The sequence below is a fragment of the Vulpes vulpes genome, chromosome 12, assembly GCF_048418805.1.
Source record: "Vulpes vulpes isolate BD-2025 chromosome 12, VulVul3, whole genome shotgun sequence".
NCBI lineage: Eukaryota > Metazoa > Chordata > Mammalia > Carnivora > Canidae > Vulpes > Vulpes vulpes.
In genome coordinates, this window is record NC_132791.1 from 85278402 (window position 1) to 85285231 (window position 6830).

Below are 6830 nucleotides of genomic sequence, written 5' to 3' on the forward strand. Positions count from 1 at the left end.
AGGGAGTCTGCTTCTCCCTCTCCCTCTGCCTGACATTCCTCCTGCTTGTGCATGCTCTCTCTCTCTTTCTCTGTCAAATAAATAAATAAAATATTTTTTAAAAGAAGCTGTTACCATATTTGTAGCATTTCCTATGCAAATGTAACCTAAACCAAGATCAGCCACCATGCAAGTGATATGAGTTTATACCTGTCTTGGGAAAAATGGCTGTCCCTGAGAGGTGATCTACAGGCACATTCAACTCTCTTCTGGGAGCAAGGCCCTATAAAGAAGACTTGAAAGAGTTACTCAATACATTGGAATCAGAAAAAAAAGAAAAAGAAAAAAGAAGAGGACACAAAGAATGGAACACCGTGATATGTCACCCATGTTTGCTTTCCAGCTGCAGCTTTCAGGATGCTTTAATGGGTTCCTCAGAAGATCCATTTCTTTAAAAAGACAGGCAATCCCAGAATAGCTGCTAAGGTAGCCACTGGAGAATCTTGTTATTAGCTTTCTTTCCTGATCCCCAATGGTGGTCAAGAGTTTCTGGTTGACCAGCTAATGAGGGATCCCGGGAAGGAGAAGTGAGGCAGTATACCTTGAACATCTTTGCCAGGCATATGACCAATACTTTGCATATGCCGTTAGGGTAGTACTAGCAACAGTATAAGATATTATTCCCAATTTGCAGGTGTAAAAATTGAGGTTCAAAGAGGTGAGATAACTTGCTCAAGTTCACATAATGTGTAAGTAATTGATCTGGAATTCAAACTACAGTCTGCTTAATCCAAGGTTTGTGTTCTTTCTACCACACTTGGCTTTGTCCACAGGCAACCTCTGGAGTGGTAAATTGCAGCAAGAACTGTTAAGAACTCAAAAAAGAAAGGCATTCCATCTAGAAGCTGCCCTGTGGAGTTTCCCTGGGCAGAGCCATTATGTCTAGGGAATGCTGTAGAGAGGAGTCCTCTGCTGTAGGCAGAGATGTAGGGTCCCCACAGATCCTTGGAGCCCCACTAGGAACTGGCTAGGGACATTCTCAGAGACCTCCCACCATGCTGTACCCTTCAAGGATAGTGGGGTGGGTGATTAGTGACCACAGTCTATTCATTCTCTGTCTTATGCAGAGAAGGTACAAAAAGGTTAAGAATTTCACCCCCAGAAAACCCATAACCAAAAATCCAGAAACCCTGATTTTAAGCTGGGGGAAAATACAAGGCTCTCCAAAGTGCCCTAGCCCCCAGATTCTCAGCTACAGGAGAAAGTTAAATTTCTTTTCTGTTTAATTGTCCTGAGTTTTCCTATTTTGAGCTTCAAGAATTGTTTTTAGGAAAAAAAAAAAAAAGACGAGCAATTGGTCTGCGTTTACTTTCCTCATGTAAATCTTATTTCTCCCTAACTTCATCTGTTCAGACCAAAACAGTCCTGATGGTCTTAGTCTACTTCACACAGAAACATCAAGAACATCCTCTAGCTCAGTCCGACTTCTCTTAACCATCTGTCAGGTTAGTTGCCCTTGGCAGAGTGGAACCACCACAGACTTCAAGCTCCATAGCCTCAGGAACCATGTGTCAATGTTCTATTCCTGGTGCCCAAGAAAATGCCTGAAACAGAAGTTCTTTTACCAGTACTGTTGCATTTGATGCATTTTTAAAAAGAAATTGGAGAGTTGGAGAGAATCTACAGAGGATGTAACTCAACCCCCGCCCCCCCACCCCCGCCTTCAACAAAGGAGAAGCAGAAGAACCAGATGGATTGTCCATGGATATACAGGTAGTGAGTGGCAGAGCCATGGCTAGCAGCCACATCTGGTCCACAACTCTATGCCACAGCCTCAAAACTGAAGCAGGCTCAATAGTTTAAAATTGACTCTCTTTTAATAACTTAGTTCTGCTTTTAGAATCATATAGGATCAGATGTGATTTGTAGACTAGCTTGCAAATGATTAAATGGCCCCCACTTAGAGCACTATATTAGATAAAATGCTTTTGGCTGCAAGCGACAGAAAATCCAAGTTAACTGGCTTAATAAAGAATTTTATTGGCTCACTTAATTGGAAGTCTAGAGGTAAGTCAGGTCTTACATATGACATGTTGCAGCTCTTAGGCTGTTTCCTTGAGATCCTCTGGCTCTGCTCCCTGTTCTTTAATCTTAAGCAGGCAGTGAAATGGTTATAATAGTACTAGGCCTCTTGTCAGTGCTCTACAAGATTGAAGGAAGGGAAGGGTATCTCTTCCTATGTATCTCTCTCTATTAGGTCAGGGAAATGTACCTGAAGCCCCTTAATAAACTTCTTCTTACCATGTGTGATGGTTAATTTATTGTCAACTTGGATGGGCTAAGGGTAGTCCAGATAGCTGGCAGTATATTAGTTCTGAGTTTGTCTGTGAGAGTGTTTCTAGAAGATGCTAGTATTTGAACTGGTAGATTGAGTAATGAGCATTACTTTCATCCATGGGGATGGGCATCATCCAATCCACTGAGGCCTCAAATAAAACAAAAAGGTGAAAGAGGGGCAAATTTAGGAGTACCTGGGTGGCTCAGTTGGTTAAGCATCTGAGTCTTCATTTCAGCTCAGGTCATCATCTGAGGATTGCGTGATTAAGACCTGCATTGGACTCCATGCTCAGCAGGGAGCCTGCTTGAGAGTCTTTCTTTCTCTTTCCCTCTGCCTCTCACCCCATGCTCTCTCTCTTTCTCAAAATAAGTAAATAAAATCTCTAAAAAAGGGGGGGGGTTTGCAAATTTTCTCTCTCCACCTGAGCTGGGACATCTATTTTCTTCTGCTTTCAGATGTTGGCTTTCCTGGTTGTTAGGTCTTTGGACTTGGACTGAATTACACCACCAGCTTTCCCTGTTCTCCAGTTTGTCAATTCCTATAATCTCTCTCAATCTCTACACCCCGGAGTGTGTGTGTGTGTGTGTGTGTGTGTTGTGTGTGTGTGTGTGTGTGTGTGAACAAATTGGTTCTATTTTTCCGGAGAACTCTAATCTACCACATTTAAAAGAAATAGACATAGAAAAGGATCATCAGAAAAAAGAAGGCTTACAGTTTCTGAGAGGGGATTCATGACCATGGTTACAGCCCCTGGGGAAGGAAGAAGCAAAGAGTCACAGTCCTGGGACAAGTAGAATACTAGACAGCTTACTACAACAGGAAGTCAGGAGCAAGGGTCAGAGGAAAAGCCTGGTTTAAAAGAGAAACAAATGGAAAAGCCTGGTTTAAAAGAGAAACAAATACGGGGCAGCCCAGGTGGCTCAGCAGTTTAGCGCCTGCCTTCAGCCCAGGGTGTGATCCTAGAGACCTGGGATCAAGTCCCACATCGGGCTCCCTGCATGGATCCTGCTTCTCCCTCTGCCTGTGTCTCTGTCTCTCTGTGTGTGTGTCTCTCATGAATAAATAAATAAAATCTTAAAAAAAAGAGAGAGAGAAACAAATGCAAAATGCAAGTGAAAGCAAATGCCATGTGATGTTAAACACTAGGCTGTTTGTCAGAAAATCTAAGACTCCATCCAAGCAATGATTGCTCTTGGGAAGTAAAGATAGGGCAGGTTCCTTTTTTTTTTTTTTTTAAGATTTTATTTATTTATTTATGAGAGACACAGAGAGAGAGAGAGAGAGGGAGAGACACAAGGAGAGGGAGAAGCAGGCTCCATGCCGGGAGCCCGATGTGGGACTCAATCCCAGGACCCCAGGATCACGCCCTGAGCCAAAGGCAGACGCTCAACCACTGAGCCACCAGGTGCCCTGATAGGGTAGGTTCTGAAGTGAGAGGTAGTGGGAGGGCTGGAGTGACATGCTATGGGCAGAGGAAGAATTCAGAGGCAAGAACCAGCTCAAAGACTCCTCTGTATGCTCTGTCCTGCTTATTTGTGTCTCCTGCCTTGAATTTTTCACAGAGTTGGCCAATAACTGGGATGCTTTGCCACCTTTTTTGATTCCCTGCCCCCAAGTACTGGCCTTGATGGTGAGCTTCAATTTCCAGCCCCACTCCCTGGCCCTACATAGAGGCCCAGGTCTAGTTCTTGTTAACCCATTTCTATCAAGACATTTGTAAGTGTCATGATCCATTCCTGATTGATTCATCTATTCATTAGTCAATCATTTCTTAAGACATATCCTGTTCAGAAAGAGTGAAATTTTCTTCCTAGTCAAGACAACATTGTTGGAGCATCACAGAGCTCAGAAAGCCCTTACAAGTTGGCTTTGTTCAAACTTCCAAACTCCAATTGTACTTGGGTTTACAACTCTACATTCTGACTTTGTAAATATCTTCTCACTTTCTCTCTTATAGTCTAGTGACGGCAAGTTCCAAGAGAACTGGGTCTATGTCTTATGAATCCTCTATCCAAAATGGTGCTTGAACATCCTACTAAATAGTGACGGATGGAATGAGCCAGATAAACAAACTAAAGTCCAGGATCACCCAGCTAGTCAATGGGTGGCAATCAGAACTCCGTTTTTTTTTTTTTTTTTTTTTTTTTTTGATTCCTTGGGTTTTCTGTATTACAAAAGCAAAAATATATATATATAACATTGTCTTTACAATAGCTGTGTTTTATCCTACCTTCCTTCAAAGCATACTAAAGGATTTTTTTCATTCATATTCCAGTGGGGAGAAATTATTATTATTATTTTAAAAGTGCTTCCCAGAGGACTCGCTGAGGTAAAGAATAGTGAAGATACCTTGTCACACAGCTCCATTCAGTTTCAAACACTTGTCTCATTTGCTTTTCAGACTAATAGTTAAATCTCCCTATTCCCACTCCAAGGCAAAGAAAATGCTGCTAGCTTTGTCAACAGCAAATAAAACACGGGTAACTACTTTACAGTCAGTTTGTGTATTTATCTTTCAGCATCTATTATGAATCTATTATGAATCAAGCTATACTGGGCATATCTGGGAAAGAGCGTGTGAAGCTTTCTCGCAGAACAAAAAACAATAACACCCATATTCATGGATTGTGATATTCTGGGATAGCCATATGTGACTTTTGTGTCTTCAAAATATTTTATTCTGTTGATACATAAAAGGTTTGAAAATGTTGTTTTCTCGGCCTCTGCTGTTCAGGGAGGCTAGCTGGCAGCTAGCTGGATTTTTTTTTTTTTTTCTGATTCATATGCAAAGCTATATGGGAAACCCTCTTCCAACATAACAAGTTAATCATTTCTTCAAGAGTAAAAATGCATGGCCTGCTTTTACTGGCCACAAAAGGCACTGGGCTTTAATAGAAAGCGACTGTTAATAAGCAATAAACCAAACGGGCCTTTGCCAGTGCCCAGTTAGTGGCTGTTTTTAATAGTACTATTGAATCAAGTAGAGCTCTCTCTGCCTCTGAATCAGGTCTGGCATATCAACATAAGAATATGCTGTATCGGGTGCCCTGGGTGGCTCAGTTAGTTAAGCATCTGCCTTCCTCTCAGGCCATGATCTCAGGGTTCTGGGTTAGAGTCCCACATTGGATTCCCTGCTCAGTGGGGAGTCTGCTTTTCTCTCTTCCTCTGCCCCTTCCTTCCCTCGTGCTCTCCCTTTCTCAAATAAATAAATAAAATCTTTAGAAAAAGAAAATGTTATATCATAAGGAGAAGGAAAGTATATGGTTATATTTTATTTATTAATATCCCATCTAGACACAGAAAGGATTTAAGGCACCTTACCTAAAGACTTACAGGATAAGAAGAAAAGTAAAACAGATGAAGTAAGTGATAAAAGTAAAGCCAAAGGAAAAGGAGGGCAGTATATAAAATGCACATGGAGTTTGAGATGCATAAGTCAATGCCAGAATTTTTCACCTACGAAATATGCATAGGTATGGCTTACTTTCGGAGAACCAAGCACACACAAATCCAGTCTAAAAGAGAACTTATGAAGCTAATATTTACATTTCAGAAGTATTTTTCAGTTTATAAAAGAATTCATCACTACAGGCATACCTCCTGTTATTAAACAGTGTATTTTTAAAATCTTTTACAAATTAAAGGTTTGTGACAACACTACATCAAGCAAGTCTTTTTTTTTTTTTAAAGATCTGTTTATTTATTCATGAGAGACACAGACTGAGAGAGAGAGAGGGGGGCAGAGGTATAGGCAGAGGGAGAAGCAGGTTCCTCGCAGGGAGCCAGATATGGGACTAGATTCTGGATCCCGGGATCACAAACTGAGCTAAGGCAGGCGCCCAACCGCTGAGCCATCCAGACGTCCCAAGCAAGACTTTTCATGCCATTTTTCCAACAGGATTTGCTCATTTTGTGTCTCTGTGTCCCATTTGGGCAGTATCATAATATTTCAAACTCTTTCATTATTATTATATCTATTATGGTCATCTGTGATCAGTGATCCTCGCTGTTAACTATTGTAATTGTTTGGGGGCACCATGAACCACCTATAGAAGATGGCAAGCTTAATAAAGGTTGTGTGTATATTCTGACTGCTTCATTGACTGGCCATTCTCCTGTCTCCCTCTCCTGGACCCTCCTTAGTCTCTGAGATACAGCAATATTGAAATGAGGCCAATTAATAATTTTACAGTGGCCTCTAAGTGTTCAAGTGAAAGAAAGACTCACGTGTCTCTCACTTTATTTTAATTAATTAATTATTTTTTTAAGATTTTATTTATTTATTCATGAGAGACACAGAGAAAAAGGCAGAGACATAGGCAGAGGGAGAAGCAGGTCTCCCATGGAGAGCCTGATGTGGGACTCAATCCCAGGACCCGGGGTCATGACCTGAGCCATTACGACCTGAGCCAAAGGCAGATGCTCAACCACTGAGCCACCTAGGCGTCCTGCATGTCTATCACTTTAAATAAAAAGCTAGAAATGATTAAGCTTAGTGAGGAAGGCACATTGA